This window comes from Canis aureus, chromosome 1, assembly GCF_053574225.1.
Source record: "Canis aureus isolate CA01 chromosome 1, VMU_Caureus_v.1.0, whole genome shotgun sequence".
Lineage (NCBI taxonomy): Eukaryota > Metazoa > Chordata > Mammalia > Carnivora > Canidae > Canis > Canis aureus.
In genome coordinates, this window is record NC_135611.1 from 36,852,389 (window position 1) to 36,871,567 (window position 19,179).

General features: G+C 36.7%; 1 long non-coding RNA gene across 8 annotated transcripts in view; it reads left to right on the forward strand.

Annotated features, from left to right (window-relative positions):
- LOC144312864 (uncharacterized) overlaps positions 1–16,318 on the forward strand; it is a 70,034-nt gene extending 53,716 nt beyond the window's left edge. For 6 of the 8 annotated variants that reach the window (XR_013378493.1, XR_013378515.1, XR_013378503.1 and 3 more), the window contains one exon: positions 14,066–16,318. This is a non-coding gene — a long non-coding RNA (uncharacterized LOC144312864). Of the gene's footprint in view, positions 1–4,986; positions 9,336–9,571; positions 9,680–14,065 lie in introns of those variants that run through there. The other 2 variants (XR_013378521.1, XR_013378514.1) reach the window with 2 other exon arrangements.
- The last annotated feature ends 2,861 nt before the right edge of the window (positions 16,319–19,179 follow it).

Here is a 19,179-nt window from a genome sequence, read left to right on the forward strand (position 1 = left end):
GCTCATGCCTAGGTATAGCAGTTTGCATATACTTTATTCATGGCCCCAGATCCCAGTCTGCTCTCCTACCCTATGAATTGCAGTGAATTGTGTGGAAATCTGGAAAGAAGGCAACATGACAAAATACCAAAAGTACCAAATCAGCCTCTCCTGTTCAGAGCTTAGCTGGTGCCATCTTTAAATACATTGCTTGTATGCCTCATTTTCCCAAAGCCCTCATTTAGGAGGCTTGTTAAAGATTTGGAAGGAATCATTGTATCACAAAACACCATTTCTAGGGAAATATCAGACTGTTCAAAGGAATCAAAAAGACCTTCTCAGATTTCTTTTATCTGGAAGATCTGAGAGGGCTACTCTCTATGAAGTGCGAATGAGTCTTCAGAAAAAATGTCTTGTTCGACAGTGGTGCAGCATAGTCTGACGATGACTCAGAAGCATGTATTCTGTTAGGGAGCCATTGAACACAAAAGAGACCAATTTCTTAGCTTAAATTATCTGTTATTACTCTTAACTTTCCTCCTTTATTGTTCCTTTTTGTCTTTGTCTTAGTTTCCCTAGAAAGAGTAATTTAAAAATCAGGCCGTTATGTTATTTTTATTGTTATCCAAACTTTCACTCTGAAATATAAGTGACTTTTATTCAAATCATTGGTCCTTCTTTGAAATATCATATATTCTTACTTACAGAGAACCCAGCATATAACATAAATGCAACTATAATCCTATACTGTAGATTATTGATGCACATTAATCACCTTAAATAGTTTTCCAAATAAAGAAAATGGGCTTTATCAACTCATATTTTTAAGGATGTTGTTAGATATTGAATAAATTAATAATCATGTTTTATCTGTTTGAACTTTGTGTTCCAAATCAATGACACATAAAAGTTACATCATTAAAAACAAAGTAAAGCAAATACTTTGAATACAAAGATTACATCAATCAAAAGGAAGATATTTGTGGTAAATTTGTAGTATTTTTTATTTGTTGCATTTTACCTAAATTCTTTGTTGAGGACCAAGGTTTTTTTTGTATATTTTTTTATTGGAGTTCAATTTGCCAACATGTAGTATAACACCCACTGCTCATCTCGTCAAGTGCCCCCCTCAGTGCCCATCACCCAGTCACCCTAGCCCCCCTTCCACCTCCCCTTCCACTACCCCTTGTTCGTTTCCCAGAGTTAGGAGTCTCTCATGTTCTGTCTTCCTTTCTGATATTTCCCACTCATTTTCTCTCCTTTCCCCTATAATCCCTTTCACTATTTTTTATATTCCCCGTATGAATGAGACCATATAATATTTGTCCTTCTCTGATTGACTTCCTTCTCTCAGCATAACACCCTCCAGTTCCATTCATGTTGAAACAAACGGTGGGTATTCATCGTTTCTAATGACTTAGTAATATTCCACTGTATACACAGACCACAGCTTCTTTATCCATTCATCTTTCGATGAGCACCGAGGCTCCTTCCACAATTTGGCTATTGTGAACATTGCTGCTATAAACATTGGGGTGCAGGTGTCCCAGCGTTTCACTGCATCTGTATCTTTGGGGTAATCCCCAGCAGTGCAATTGCTGGGTCATAGGGTAGCCCTATTTTTAACTCTTTGAGGAACCTCCACACAGTTTTCCAGAGTGGCTGCACCAGTTCACATTCCCACCAACAGTGCAAGAGGGTTCCCCTTTCTCCACATCCTCTCAAACATTTGTTGTTTCCTGTCTTGTTAATTTTAGCCATTCTCACTGGTGTGAGGTGGTATCTCACTGTGGTTCTGATTTGTATTTCCCTGATGGCCAGTGATGAGGAGCATTTTCTCATGTGCTTGTTGGCCATGTCTATGTCTTCCTCTGTGAGATTTCTCTTCATGTCTTTTGCCCATTTCATGATTGGATTGTTTGTTTCTTTGCTGTTGAGTTTAAGAAGTTCTTTATAGATCTTGGATTCTAGCCCTTTATCTGATATGTCATTTGCAAATATCTTCTCCCATTCTGTAGGTTGTCTTTGAGTTTTGTTGACAGTATCTTTTGCTGTGCAAAAGCTTCTTATCTTGATGAAGTCCCAATAGTTCATTTTTGCTTGTGTTTCTCTTGCCTTCATGTATGTATCTTGCAAGAAGTTGCTCTGGCCAAGTTCAAAAAGGGTGTTGCCCGTGTTCTCCTCTAGGATTTTGATGGATTCGTGTCTTACATTTAGATCTTTCATCCATTTTGAGTTTATCTTTGTGTATGGTGTAAGAGAATGGTCTAGTTTCATTCTTCTGCACGTGGCTGAAGGACCAAGACTTTTATTTATAAAAATAAATTATTTTAATTATCTCACAAATGATTTTTGAGCATCTTTTATATAGTAGGATGTTGAATAAGACAGACATGGTCTTTATCCTCTTTTAACATAGAATCTATCAAGGTAAATGGATATGGGACAAGTAATACATTTGATAACTAACTTGATAAGAAGCACAAGATAATGTGGGAAACTTATATTAAAAGTGATATCTGGGATGCCTGGGTGGCTCAGCAGCTGAGCGCCTGCCTTCAGCCCAGGGCATGATCCTGGAGTCCCAGGATTGAGTCCCACATCGGGCTCCCTGCATGGAGCCTGCTTCCCCCTCTGCTTAGTCTCTGCCTTTCTCTCTCTGTGTGTCTCTCATGAATAAGTAAATAAAATCGTAAAAAAAAAAAGTAATATCCTACTTTTTACTTCCCGGATTGTAGAATAACAAGAAGACAATTTCTTGAATTTGGAAGTTTCTCTCAATAATGAGACTCCTTTGCAACAGACAGAAATATAGTTTTATAATTTCAGTGTGGAAAATAGAAATAGCACCCTGCTTGGGGTCATCCAGCTTTAGCTGTTTTGCTATAAGCCTTTGCTCCTAGCTTTCTGATGGTTGGCTCCATTACCTTCTTCAAGAATAGTCACCATTCCAGTATTTTTCTGAGCCTGTTTCTTTTCTGTATCTTGCTTATTCTCATCATAGCACTTAATACTATTAGTAATCAATTGATATCTTTTATGCCTATTCTTTATTCCCAAATGGCAGGACCCATATTTTTTTATTTACCTATGTGTTATCTAGCAACTATTATTATGTCAACATATAGTTTGCTCTGAATAAAAATTTGATGACTGAATGGATAAGCAAAACGCATAAGACAAAGAGACAAAGTAGTGTTTCTAGTTGTTCTAGAGAATAAAAATGATACTCTTATCCACTTGACTATGTTTATTAAATTATGACCAATGAAGTTTCAAGAGATTTTATTAGTTGTTTTTTAATGGGTGCTACAGTTGAATAAGTTTGGTAATCATCGACTTAAATGAACTTAATCTGATTCCCTCACTGCTGGATTTCCCATAACATGTATATATTTTACATATAACTTCTAGTAGACACACATGCACACACACACACACACACACACACCCTCCAAGGGGTATGGTTTAGAAAATGCTGGCTTACTTTGTTAGCAGGTGGGACATATTAAGTGACAGGTAACCAAATTTTGCAGTCTTGTCCAACAGTTTGCAAGAGTTAGCACAGCTGGATCTGATTCAAAGATGGCCTCAGGAAAGCACTAGGACATGAACTGATCAAATAGGTTGTGCCTCCAGCCTTTGACTTCTGTGTAAAGAAACTTCCTAGTCACAGCATAGACCTCTGCATCCTGTGAAGGAATCGAAAATGATCAACTTCTTGCCCTGCTTCTTCTTGCTGAGCTGTTGCCTGTGTTCTCCAAGGTTCACCCTCCTGAGATTTTCTGTCCTGGAAAAGCCTTTTATCACACTTGCCACTTTTTTCTTGAAAGTAGTTTGCTGGTCTTACCCCTGCCCTCCAGGAATCCTATATTAATACACTGCAGTGTAAGAAATATTTTAACATCAAGAGAAGCTGATTTCTACCCCCTGGACAATTCATGCTCAGAGTCCTTGTCTCTGTCCAGTGGGTATTCTTATTTCCATGTCAAAATGTAAGATTCTCTGATATGACAGGGGGACAGACCTCTGGTAAGGGTCCATCTGGCCTTCCACCTCTGCAGATGGTCAAATAGACAACTTATAAAGAAGAAAGGAGGACTCCTTTGTGTCTTTGCCTCAGTGTGGCTACCATCTGGTCATTCTCCCTTCTCCCGGTAATATAGGTCTTATCGGATAACTTTATAGGTCCTCATCTTTCCAGAACTATGCTCATTTGGAACAGGGCAGTTGGTGAGTGTTAGGGAGCCTTCCAGACACTAGCCACTTCCATTAAGCCTGTGCAATACTATCCTCATCTGCCAAGGCTTGAGGATGGTATCCTCACCCATCTTTCCTTGAGGAGCCCAGATTCATGTATTACTTATAACTAAAATTTAATTTGAATAGCAGTGTGTTTCAAAATTTCTATTTGCTCTTATCTTGACTCTAGCCTATCCAGTTGTATTCCAATTCTACACTGTAGAAATGAATTTGTCTAGCATGGCTACGTGTGCCACCTGTCCCAAGAGGGTTATATTATGGGTCACTGCTTCCCCCTTTCTGAAAGTGTCCCTTAGCTATTAGGAATTGCTAGTGTTGCAATCTACCTTAAAAACATTAACATTCTCTTGAAGGCAGCCATTTTTTGCTCAGAAACCATTACATCATTCTGACTTGGAGTAAACTCTTTATTTCTTTATCTTTAAGTTGACCACGAAACTATTGGAGACATGAATAATAGTGTCTTCAAGGTGTTTTAGCACCATAAAGAGTTGAGATATTTTCTTACAACAAGTTTATTGTGCAAATGTAATGAAATATGTAATGAGATTTGCACATTGCCTGGCACATATCAGATACTCAGTCAAACTTAATTCTTTTTTTTTCTTTCATAAATCTAATACAAAGAAAATGAAAATACATTTTTATGCTTGCTTTCAGTATCCAATTTTTCTCTACCAGAACCCTAATGCTCCTGGGTCAGAATTCTCACTGTTATAAGGTATAAATTAAATTCTTTTGCAGGTTATGCTGATGATGGGGAGGAAGTTGGGAGTATCTCCTCTGAACTATATTTTTAAATCAGTGAACAAAACGAGAAGAGCCAACTGCAAAGACTGAGTATTCATTTCTCCGTATCTCATTGACATGCAGCTGAGTTAATACCTTCAGCATTCCCAACCCTTCCATCTCGGTGGCCCATAATCTCTTCTTTCTGCGAGAGAGGCAAATAGTATTTTTGACCCTGATTACCTGGATTAATATTGAAAAACCTCTTCAGGCTGGTGTCCTAGAGAAATTGGAAAAGTTCCCTTTCCATTTGAAATGACTTAAACTGTTAGGCTGGAACAAAAGACTCATCTCTCCGATAATCATCTCACCTTCTTGTCACTCGGAGTCCAATTAAATAAATGACTCCCTGATCTTTTGTCAATTGTCAGCAGATCTGGCTTTCACTTTTAATCAGCCTGCACATCATGTGGACTTTAAATTTTCTTTTCGCCCTTTCCTTTGTCCATAAATATGAGGAGAGCTGGAGTCGAAAAGAGGTGGTCTAAGAATAAGATAAATATGCAGATTTCTCTACGCATTCTTCATATTCCTCCTGAGCCACCTTTTCTCTTTCCTCTGCAAAAATAGTTAGGCCACTTCCATTCAGAAAGATGATTTTAAAGACTGTTTTTTCTCATTTTCACTGCTATTTCTATCTTTAAAGCACATAGCTTCCATTCAAACAACAAAAACATGCTCTTTAACTGGAAATTGGTTAGGGGAAAAATAAGTGCTTGAAAACAGGAATGTTTTGTCTCTTTGAAAGACTTCAAAGTCTACCCTCCTCATCAGTGGCTCAGTCCCATAATGAATGTTTCATTCTACTCAGAATGGATGAGATCTGATCCTTTTTCTCAAGAAAAAGTCCTTGACTCAAGGAGGAATGCAAGACAAGGGGACACTGGAAGAGTAAACAGAAATATAACAAAAGAGGAAATAAAGATACAGTGGCATCACACACATTTATGTAGAGACTGGAATTCAGTCACTCCCTGCAATGCAAGCAGCAGTGCCATTGGGAGGGGAGTCTGGAAGTTACAGTCTTTTCTGGAAGCAGTACAGATGTCCTGCCAGGCTCCTGGGATAAGTTTACCTACCATCTTTTCTTTATCTTCAACTCAGATGCAAATGTAAGCTTTCGATTAATGTGAGTCAAGACCAAAAGCAAAATGAAAAAGGAGAGTTAAAAATAGCTTGTAAGCCTTTTATTTTTAGCACTATGACCTACCAGTATTCTACTACCCTACTCCTCACCACATACACACCAAATGTTGCTAGGCAAAATTTAACAAGACACTTGGATTGTATGGCTGAGTTTTGAAGCTAGAAAATGAAAATCCCTGAGAGGAAGGTGAAAATCAAAGCACTGAGCTCTCTCAGGGGCATTTGGTGGATTTTGTGACAGATTTTAATTGCCCTTTGGAGTGGTAGACAAAGACTTGCACTCCAGAAGGTGGGGGAATCAAAGAACTTTTCCATGTACAACCAGTATCCTCACATTTGGTGAAAGGGTGAACTAAGAAAAAATATGTATATAACTTACTAGCTGAGCTAGACTATGAGGAAAACTACCTATGTTTGCTTTGGTGGTGGTAGAATTAAAAAAAAGCCCTGTTTGAGAGTTTGTAACCCAAGGCCTGGCCCCATTTCATTCAGTATTTTGAAGAGATAATGTTTACCTGTTGAGAACACTGGAGGTGATCGTGCATGTTAGCATAGTCCCCAGGGAACACTGAATGAAGCAAATGCATATCCTCTCAGTAGAGCCATGCTCTCTACATAGGACATGAGTAGGTGTCATTGGAATTAACAGAAAGGAAATTAGGTCCCCCAAGAACTATAAATGGAACATCAAGATTCATCTGACTTTCTTAAAGGTATAATACAAATAGTTCTAAAAAAGAAAGATGAAATAAATCTATGATCAATTAATAAGATAGTAGAACAAAGCAGGCAGGTTGAGAAAAGAATCAAAATATACTTTCTGAAAATAAAAAATATAATTGCAATGAATCATTTCATAGATAAGTTAAAGAATAGACAGAAGAGAAAATTTATGAACTAAAAGCTAGACATAATGGAATTCTTCAGAATACAGCAAAAAGAGGTAAAAACGGAAATCTGAAAGCGGTGTTAGAGGATGGAGAACAGAATGAGAAGCTGTCACATACATTCCACTAGTATCTAGAAGACAAAATAGAAAAAATGGAGAGGCAACATTCAAAGAGACAATGAGTGAGAATTTCCAGAATTGAAAAGAGATATGAATCTATAAAATACAGTTGACCCTTGAACAATGATTGGGTTATGGGTGCTGACACCTTGTGTCTTTGAAATCCACATAGAAATCTTGACTCTCTAAAAACTCTACTATCAAAAGCCTACTGTTTTTTTTTTTTTAAAGATTTTATTTATTCATGAGAGACAGAGAGAGAGAGAGGCAGAGACACAGGCGGAGTGACATTGAGGGAGCCCGACGTGGGACTCGATCCCGGGACTCCAGAATCACACCCTGGGCGTAAGGCAGGTGCTTAACCACTGAGCACTCAGCGATCCCCATCAAAAGCCTACTGTTGATTGGAAGCCTTACCAATAACATAAACAGTCAATCGACACATATTTTGAATGCTATATGTATTCCATACTGTATTCTTACAATATAAAGTAAGCCAGAGAAAAGAAAATGTTGTTAAAAAATCATAAGGAAGAGAAAATGCATTTACAGTAGTGTAAATGATATTTAGTAGTCAATCAGTGCTGTACTGACTGAAAAGAAATATCCTCATAAAAGTGGACCTGAACAGCTCAAACCCATGTTATTCAAGGGTCAGCTGCACCTAAGCAGGATGCATTCCTTTTAAAGAAATCTCCACGTAATCACATTGTAATGAAATTGTACAATACCAAAGACCTTAAAAGCTGCCAGAAAGAAAAGACAGATTACTTGCAATGAAATCACTCTGAGTGGTTTTCTCTACAATAGTAAGAAAGAAAAGAGGAAAAAATGCTTGGAACATAAAAGCAGAATAGAGAGCTCAAACTGGTTTGAATCAATCTAAATAAGCCAGTATTTACAATAAAATCAGTGAACTAAAACTATTACAAAAACATTCTTCACTGAAGAATTTTATGTGATTATTTTCCCTAAGCAGCACAAATTAGTCTTTTGCTATCAATGAGGCCATTCATTCATTAAATATGAATAAATTCACTTCGCTATTTCCAGTATCTAGTAGGCATATAATGCCTACTATGTTCCAGGCATTATTTATTTTATGTGCTGGAGATAGCAAAGTGAATAAATGTGGTGAAGTCTCTGTTGTCATGGATCCTACGTTCTTTCAAAAAGCCATTCACTAACTGGCTATAATGTACAAGGTATTTCTTAAAAGATATCGCATTTAAAAAAAAAAAAGACAAAGGTTTTTGAGCCAAGGATATTTTGTAATTTTCCTGTAAGAAAATTAAAATTAAAACTTCCTCATTTTTATTTAAATAAGTAACAAAACCATAAATAAATGACAAAACCCTGTAACCAAGATTATGAACTGTACTTTTACAACAAGATCATAGTTCATAGCGTTTTTGCTTCTACATTAATAATATCTGAAAATTTTCTGCCGAAACAGCCTACTGAGAGATGAGTAAACGTCAAATAATTAAGCTTAATTCAATAATTAAGTCCATTAGGTAATCCCATCTTATTGGACAAGGAAATGATCCAAAAATTAAGAAATTAAACCTCTAGAATTTATTTCCAGTTGACTAGAAGAGCATCCAAAAGCTCCTCAGAAGTAGGAACTGTGTCTGTTCTGTTGAGGCTCCTATGCCCAGGATGTAGCACACTTCCTGGCATGAAGTGAGTACTCAATAAATATTGATTGAATACCATACTGTGAATGAATGACCACTGCAAGTCAAGTAAACTAAATGGCACCATGGAAGGCCAATCAGAAAAATAGAAATCAAAATTAATTCCATTTTCCTGTCTACATTCTAGAGGACTAGAGAAAATAAATGAGGACATAGGAAAATATGTATGATCCTTTAAATGAAACCTTATATGAATTAAGCTGTGATGGTTATTATAGTTTTAAGTTTTATGATCTGAATTTGTTCTTCACCCAATTGTGTTAAATAACAGAATAAGTAGAGAAAACCGAGTCTTACCATACTTGTCAGCTAGAATCACTCATTGGCAAATCTTCTGTGTGTCTGGGATTAAATGGATAATGCAGTGTGTATAATGTAAAGGAAAATTAAATACAATGGCTGTCTACCTCTGATAAAAAAATATCTTTAACATTTGCTGATCTCTTCATTTTTCGGATAAGAGGATGAGCTCCGGATTAGCATAAAATGAAGTAAATTGAAGATGAATTTGTGCCAGAAAATTCAGTCTGCATTTTTCAGCCAGGGATGGATGAATGAATATCGTAATCCTATGTGAGATCTAATTCATCTCAAAAAGAAAGCCCTTAGGGGCTAAAGAGCACCTCTTTTAACATCTTATGCATGGTGGGCAACAGGTGTAGGTCTGATCCATTCTCCGTTGCAGAGATGGCGGCGAATAAAAGCCCATCCAAAGATAGGAATTAGCCACACCTCAATATGGACTTTGAAGCGGCAAATATTGCTGCAGGGCAGAAGCTCATCATTTCAAAATCTTAAGGGAAGAAGCTTCTCAATAAATTCTAAGGATCATTAGCAATTGACATAAATATATTAGAAAAGGACATCTTTAGACCATTAACTGATTTGTTTTTTTTTTTTTTTTTTTTAATGATGCTGGTGATCATTTGAATGCATGAAATCATTCCCATGTGCCTAGACTGCAGCAATAGGAGGAGGAAATGGGTGACAAAAGTAATCTCAATGCAGGATGTCAAAGCAATTAGATCACCTAAATCAAACCAAACGCTACAAGTGGCCCTTTGGGCCAGTTACCCAGAATCTAACAAGTAGGAGAAAGGGCACATAGATAAGTAAGCTCTTAATTACTAATTTTTTTAAGAAGTGAGCTTATTTTTTTTTTTTTTTTAATTTATGATAGTCACAGAGAGAGAGAGAGAGGCGCAGAGACACAGGCAGAGGGAGAAGCAGGCTCCATGCACCGGGAGCCCGACGTGGGATTCGATCCCGGGTCTCCAGGATCACGCCCTGGGCCAAAGGCAGGCGTCAAACCGCTGCGCCACCCAGGGATCCCAAGAAGTGAGCTTATTATAAAGATATTGGGGAGACAAGAAATTGGAATAAGCACTAGGAATATACTTGTTTGGTGGAGGGTATCTGAACTGGCCTGAGATCCTCTGGGGGCCATTTTTCTATTGGGGAACATCATTGGCAAACACTGAGAAATAATATCTTAACTTTCCCTCAAGACCCAGCATAATCATATGCACTGTTTTTCAATTTACTGTTATAGGGATTTTTCCTTTCCCCAAATAAATACAGAAAACAGAATACACATACTTTTTGCAACCTCTCATCACTGTTCTATTGTAATGACTGAAGACACATTAAGTTTTTAATTATTAGCAATCTGGCTAGTACTTCATAGCAAAGTCTACTCACAAATAGAGATGAAATGTGTTTTGTCATCAACAAATTGAAACAGTATTGTCTATGCATTCTGCAATATTTGTTTCTTTCTTTTCATAGCCTCCTATGAAAACATCATTAGGTTAGCACCATTTGGTCATCATACCCTCTCTGAGTTTCAGAGTAATTCCAAAAGAATCAGATAGTCTAACACAATGCATTCAATATGTTCAGCTCCACTCATTAATTTTGGAAATTAAATAGTTATGCTTATTAATGTGACCTTTCACCACTCTCTAAGCTTTCAAAATGGAACTGAAAAAAAATGGCATTACATGAATCCACATTGGGAAAATGTGGATAATGCCAATGTTCTTTTATGGTGGGGGAGGGATTCTTCAAGGGCAAATCAAATTGTTCCTGTTCTATATGCATAGGTTGGAGAGAAGCAGCTTATCAAAAAGACAGGAAATAAAAGAGCAGGGTAACTACACTAGAACTTCAATTTAGAATTTTTGAATTCTTTGTGCTGCTCAGCCTATTGCTCATGGTGGTGCATCTGAAAGTCACAAAGATCAATTTGAGAGAGTTTTAGAAGACAGATAGCATGCAGGCCTGATCTGCTGCTTTAGTGTCTAACTCCTCCAGGCTGGCAAGGGAGTTCACCAACATATATTTTTTTGATTTACATGTATTTCAGGTTGGGGTACCTTCTTTGAAAAATGGAGATATTTAAAAAAAAAAAAAGAAAAAAAAAAAAGAAAAATGGAGATATGACTGGATAATTGGCCTCAGTGTTACCTCTTAACCACAGTATTTTCTCTGTAAGTCAATGAGTCTAGGAAAACAAAACAAAACAAAACAAAACAAACCGAGGAATGCCCTAAGTTTTATCTTAGCACTCCCGTATACTGATGCAGCATGAAAGAGGAACATGCCAAGAAACATGAGAAAAAATCCAGTGGTGAAGAAGCTTCAGATGAATGGTGAACTCTTTGTTACTCTCTGTATGTAATCTTTCATGGCAAAAATCCATAGCATTGAAAATCAGGCATTTCCGTTTCTGGCACTTTCTGCAAAAAAGAGTTCATTGGCCTCACCTGGAGAAAGAATTATGCTGACAGGCAGTAGCCAGCAGTGACCTGAACAATTTCATCTTCCACGCTATCTGTCATCTTGTGTCCCAACCATTTGTTTTAGTGTCATCCTGTGCCTTAAAGAAATGAGACTGCCATCTTCTGGTGGCCTTCAGTGTAGTTAGGTGACTGTCATTAATATTGTCATTTTCTTTGCTCTCCAGGTGACTCTATTACTGTTTGTATCATTAAAATATGCTTGTCTTAGGTATTAGGAATAAAAATTCAGATTTAGTCAACAAAATGGGGAACCAACTGTGTGCCAACAGATTTGTCATTTTTTTCTTTTGATGTTCGAAACAACCCATCTGTGCGGTAGGTATTGCAGTAGAATAAAAAAATACTTGATGATTCATTTGTAGAATCAGCACATCAAGTGAATATTGCATGTAGTCACAACTATATGAGAAAAATCATGTGAATTGCTCATAAAGTAAAATAAACTTGATTTTGTGTATACAATCATACATAGTAATATGTATATCACCAGTACACAATGTATGCAGTGATTATACATAATAGAGTGCACAGATACAAATTATAACTTTCTGGTATATTTGAGTTATGTAAAAGACAGCCATATGGTTGAATATCCAAAGTTAAATGCAACATTATATCTTTACAAACTAGATAATTAAACCTCAGATAATATATACTCCAAGTCATATAAGAAGCAAAATTCAATTGTACAATATTGAATGTTTTCTGAATCCAAACCTGAGACCAATTGCTGTGTAGTTATAAGACCTTAAGCCTTATAGAAATACCAAATGCACTGGCATACAATACTTTTTCAAAAGATAAAATTTATCTGACTTCTATTTTTCTGCACTAATATTTGTTGACTAGATTAGTGATTTGAAAATATTTCTTCCTTGTACCTGCTCTCTCACTCCTGACCTTGTCTGTTTGAACATATACCGTGTCTTAGCTCATTTCTTTTCTCTTTTGTCAGGGAGAATTCAAAGAACGTATAATTTCGGTTGGGAAAAAGCTTTTCTAGTTTTCACACTGTTTATCCATATTTATATGCTATCTTCTTCCAGAAAGGATTTTAGTTTGTCCAGTATACAACATGAAAACATGTCTACTGCTCAAGAAAAATCTATGAAAGCAGACATTTATAATATGCAATGACATTTAATAAACATGGTCTATTGCTATGGATCAAAGAACACTAATAACACACCTGTATCAAACAAAGTTAAATTTATTAGTGTTATTATTGATATTTAGCAAGATTACTGTAGAATGTTTCCCCAAAAAGTGAGTTAGGGAAAGATTCTTGCAGGCTGGAGTTGATCACAGGCTGAGCTTTTCAAGGACTGGTCAGAATTTGTGACTGAGAGAGTTTTTCAAACAGTCAGAAGTTTTATGAATCCAGACAAAGTTAGATCAGTTTATCTGTGGCTTGTCATGGCACACATGGGTCTGAATAAGGTAGGAATTTGAGTTTAGATAATTTGCTTGCATGTCATGATTTGGTATAGTTTAATCTGTTTTGTGAGTCAGAGAGCAGTTTTGCAATTTTTTTTTTCTATTTCAGTTTTCAGTATTAAAATAATTTCATTGCTGGCAGCCTGGATTCTGTAGAGATAAAATTTGTGATTCCTCTCTCTTACCCTCTAATAGCTATTTTTTTCCATTCGTTAATCAAATATTTATAAATGATCAGACATGTGGCAAGCATTGTGCTATTGTTATATAGAGCTTATAATCTAGCTAGACAATAATTTAATTATATGATTAGAACAACTTTATTTAATTTTTATTATTGCTTTTTAAGATTTTATTTTTAAGTAAGTCATCTCTATACCCAACATGGAGTTTGAACTCATAACCCTGAGATCAAGAGTCACGTGCTCTACCAACTGAGCCAGCCAGGTGCCCTACAACTAGAGCTTTAATTTGACTTTTCCAGTCAGCATTATTAAGAATGATTCTAATTTTTTTTAAAGGAAGATTCTACTTATTTTTTTTTTAAGATTTTATTTATTTATTCGTGAGAGAGAGAGAGAGAGAGAGGCAGAGACATAGGCAGAGGGAGAAGCAGGCTCCATGCAGGGGGTCTCACTTGGGACTCAATCCCAGAACTCCGGGATCACACCCCGAGCCAAAGGCAGAGGCTCAACCACTGAGCCACCCAAGCGTCCCAAAAGATTCTATTTTTTAACTGAATTACTCTCTGCAATGGACTGAATGTTTGTGTTTCCTTCAAAATTCAGATACAGAAATCTTAACCTTCAATGTGATGCTCTTAAAAGGTGGGGCCTTTGGAAAGTAATTAGAACATGAGAGTGGAGTCCTCATTAGTGGAATTAGTGCCTTTATGAAAGGGACCTCAGAGAGCTTTTCCAATTTCTTTCTACCATTAGAGAATACAAAAGGAAGAAGGCAATCTGCGATCTGAAAGAAGATACTTACCAGAACCTGGCCATGATGGCAGCCCCATCTTGGATTTCTAGTCTCCAGAACTGTGAGAAATAAATTTCTATTTTCAATACGCCATCCAGCCTACAATAGCTTGTTATAGCAAACCAAACCAAGATAACTCCAAACTAAGGTGGGAAAATGTTTGGTTTTTACCTATGTGACAGAGAATGTTGACTGCTCTGAGCTATAGAGGCATTGTTTTGTAGATGAGCACATGGCTGTATTAAATTACAACTTGATTTCTCTATTTTTGTAATTAGTAGCAGCCATTCGATGAAGTTACAGCAATGGGGTGTAAGAATGGTATTTCCACACCAGGAAGTGTATTCAACTCAAAGGAAGGCGAATGCCCTCTTAAAAATTTTTCCCCTTCTGATGGCTGAAACGATGTAATGGCTGAAGGCTGACCAGCCACCTTGAGCCATGAGGTGGGATGTTGTTACAATGATAATGACAGAGAGCCACAATAGAAGAAACCAGAGTCCCTAAGGATGATTGAGTCCCATGGACCACTAACCTCCAGAGTTCATTTACTTGAGCAAGAAATAAATATGTATCTTCTTTCTACTCCAGCTCTACTTTAAGCTTCTGTCACTACTGAGATCTACTCTGCTCAAGAGTTTAAAAGCAAGAATTGAAATTATTGCATATGATAAGCACCCCCAGAGATGGACAATGGTTGTAATATTGAATATTTTAAACTTTAGAAATTTTCAATCGTGAGACTCAGCAAAGCTTCTTTTGTGGTTCTTCTTACATTTCAGGAAATTTCGCAGACATGAGATTGTTTGATCCCCATGGCAAACTTGTAAAGGAAACAGGAAAAATATTAATGGCCTCATTTTAGCATTGAGAGTACTGAGATTTGGAGGAATTATCACATGCCTAAGCTTACCAAGTTGAGTAGTGACACATCATGGTTAGATTCCAGGCCATCCCTGATCCAGGGGTTTTACTACCACAGTTCTTAAGTGGCAACTCATGCTTTCTCTTGCACTCAAGATCATGAAAGGTTAATTCAAATTCTATGTTTTTGTGGGAGCAATTTTCACTTGAATCTCAATCACAGCTGAAATCTTTTTGGAGACTCCTGACTGAAAAAGGTAGTATCTGGGAGCCCTGGATCCTAACTGTGACTCTGTTCTAACTTGACTTCTTGTGTGTTAATAAAAGAGGTAGAAAAATTATCTCTAAGGAATGCATTCTCTCTAGGGTTTCATTCAGCCCTGATACTCTTTGATAACAAGAATCTAACATATACCTTATTGGTAACAAGAGTCTCACTGACATTCACCTGTGTGCTTCCAATTTTGGGAGAAATTATAAAGAACCAGAAAATGTTTATTGGTTTAAAAAAGAAAATGTTTTCATTAAGTATTTGGGGCCATTCTATTGAGGGAATCTTTAACTGAGAATAAATATTACCAAAGCTTTGAATGAATTGGGAATAACTTCAGCTTTTATTGATTTCCATGGCAGTAGGGTTGCCATGCTTAGCAATTAAAGCTACAGGAAGCCCATTTATGTCTGAATTTCAAGTAAGCAATAAATAATAACTTTAGTATCAGTATGTCCCTTGCAATATTTGGGAAATACAAAGAATCATTTGTTGTTTATCTGAAATTTTAATTTAACTGTGAGTCTTCTATTTTATCTGAGAATCTATGTGGCACATACTAGAGACTGGCTTATTCACTCTCTAGGTCAATCCCTTTTCAGTGCTTCGCTATACCATGGAAGCTGTAAAGCATTTTGCATGTGATTTAGGTACCATCAATCTGACTCACTTATCCAAGACTTAAATTCAGAACTGGCTTACACAGTGAGAGGAAGAAGGCATGAAGCTCCATCTCACTGGTGCAGATCATACAAAGGCAATGTTCTCCTCCTGGAGCTAACAGATATGAGCAGAGCTTTTCAGTTTTGCAAGTTGCTTGCTGGTAATGGCAGGAGAAGCAGCCCTTTTGGGATCCCAGTTCTATGGTATAGCCTTGAGAATTATCCCTGGCAACTCAGCCTTGTCTATTTCTCTAACCATTGCCTTGATTCTGTAATAAATGCCATTCTGCTTCATTTGGTCAGAATGGTTTCTCTTCTTTGTAACTGGACCATGACTGATAAATTCCAAAATTATTTTAACTGGCAAAAGGAAGCGGGGCAGGAATAAAATGTTCTCCTCCATTTTTAAGCTTATAAACAACACAATAAAAATAAACATTTGCTAAAAGCGAAATAAAGCCTCCATTTTACCATCCTAAATAATACTATGTTTCAATTCATAAAAAAAATCATTTTGTGTTTCTTCCAGTATTAGTTCATATGCAGAGCTTGTTTCTCACATTGTAATCACAATGCAAATATAATTTTACATTCTACTTTTCTGCGTTAACATTATACCATAAATACTTTCTGTGTTGTTACATAGTTTGCATAATTGTTTTAATGGCTATTTAACAGTTCTTCTAGTTGAAGTATCAGTTAATTTAATTATTCTCTTATTTTTGGATATAAAGGGTTTTTTTTGTCATTATAAATAATTCTTTCATTAATAAGAGGTTTTTTTTTCCCTTCTTCTGAATTATTTCCTTAAGATATATTCCCAGCAGTGGAATAACTGGGTCAAAAGGCTGTGAACATTCTGTGTCTCTTAAAAAGCTTTTTCAAATTGCTTTCTGCAAGGGATGTGACAATTTTAACTGGATGGCAAATTTTATTGATGACTGAATTAAGGAAAGCCAGGGAAAGCTAAACATCATTCAGAATGTATATGGCCTGACGATACACAATCCACACACAGAAAGGGAAAATGCATGGAGCATGTGGCCAGAGAGTATGAAACCAGCAAAAAACATATGAGAAAGCTTTGTTTTTAATAAACATTATATTCTCTGATTCTTTAAATGAAATATATCTAATTAATTTTAAAAAAAATTTTGAAGTCTTTGCGTGAGGAGCCAGAAACAGCTTCTCCAGCCTTCTGTCTTGTGTTCTCATTTTCCCAAACTTTGCCTCTTATTCAGTTGGAGCAAACCAATCAAGAATTTGTTATTGGGATGTCTGAGTGTCTCAATGGTTGAGCATCTGCCTTGGGCTCAGGGCGTGATCCCAGGATCCTGAGACTGATTTCCACATTGGGTTCCCTGCAGGGAACCTGCTTCTCCCTCTGCCTATTTCTCTGTCAAGAATTTGTTTCTTTTATTAATGCAAATTAACACCAAGTGTTTATTATTTGGTTTCATATTTGGCTCACAAATATTGCTGTTGAATCCACTTGGATGTACAGTTAGCTTCTTGTGAGGAGAAAGGGGATAGGAACCTTATTTACTTGTTTTAAACTAGTTTGTTCTTTATATTTTCTTTCAAAGATTTTCAAATTTGGAGGACTTTTTTTCAGTCACTAAATTTAATCTAGACTTATGAATGTCACATCTTCCTATTTTCCCACCAAAATTACCCCCAGTATGGCTTTTCAGGTGTTCAACTCTAATGAATTGAAGGTCATTTCTGGGAGAGGATGCTTAAGTAGAAGATCCTGGGTGATTCCCATTGGAAGATCATAACTTTGGTTTCATTTTGAGCCATTAAAATAGAAAATATTTTCAAGTGTCAGATCTCCTTTAGACATGTTGCTATCTTGGTGGAAAATTTTGGGCAAAACTGACTACTTAATAATCATGACAATAGGCAACTTTTTCTCAGAGACAACCAACTTTTGTCATAGTGGTCTGACAGTAAAGCTTTCTCTGACATCTCATGTAGTAAATATTTCAGCTTTGCAGGAAATACATTCTCCATCCCCACTATTTAATTATGCCCTTTTAGTGTGAAAGCAGCTACAGAGAATATGTAAATTAATGCATGATTGTTCCAATAAATGTATATTTACACAATCAGGCTGCAGGCCTTCTTGGCCAGCTGGCCATCATTTGCCGACCACTGACTTCAGAGATCTAGCTTTAGATGTCCTGCAGTTGTAATACAACTTCATTTCAGGAATCTCTTAACACTAATAGGATTATCAACTTTACAATGAAAGAAAAAATTTAATAAGAAAAAGAAAACTTGGCTTAAAATAAACTCATATGAAATTTTAAAAAGAAATAGAGGTTATGTTTTTATGAGATAATCCAGTAGCTGTAAGAAAGGATGACTAGGAATCAACTTGGAAGAATGATCCAGAATTTGAAAACGTTTTGGAAAGTGGATTCCCTTAAAAAAGTCCACCCAAAACTTAGGATAGGGATTGAGGTAGCTGACCAGCCTCAGCAAGGATACTTCTGCCCTGGCCCTCATCTTATTATAATATTCCCTCTTTCAGAGTCTGAGTCAATTTAAGTATAGGGTTATTGACCCTTGGACAATGCCTTTCACTGCCTAGAGTTGCCCAAAATCCTTGGGGCTCATGAGACAGACTGCCAACCACTGCACCCTGCCCCCTCTGATGTGGAATCTCTGGGGGTCTTTGGAGTCAGACAGGTCTGACTGAGTCTCTGGAGTGAGGAGAACTAGGGGAGGGTAGGAGTCATCACTAGTCTTTGGTAGCTGCCAATCAGTGGGAGAGTCAAAGCAATAGCTAGAAGTACTACATATATCGTTAATGTGTTGCTGATATAAGTGAACACTGATTTTTCACTTTTTAAATTCAAGTTTAGTTAATAGGCTCTCTTTAGTGATATGTGCTTATTATTTATTCAGAGTTGGGACCTGCTCAACTATCTTACTTGTAGTAAATATAATGCACATACTGAGAGCTGACTGTTGAGTGTATGTGGAGGTCCATGTGGAACTGAACATAATTCTCCCCACAACTCTTTTAAGTGGGGAATATGATTATTCACATTTTACAAGTGAGGAAACAAAGCCACCAAGAGATTAGAGAGTTGCCCTGAGTTACACCCTGAACGTGGATCATTACATACACTCAAATATCTGAACTGTAATGCTCTTAAACATGACACTATAATAAGCCTCCTTTTGGTTAGGTAGGAAACAGAACCTTTTTCTTTTTTTTCCCTCTATTACTTCAAGTAAGCAAGTGGGCAAAAGTGAAAAATAG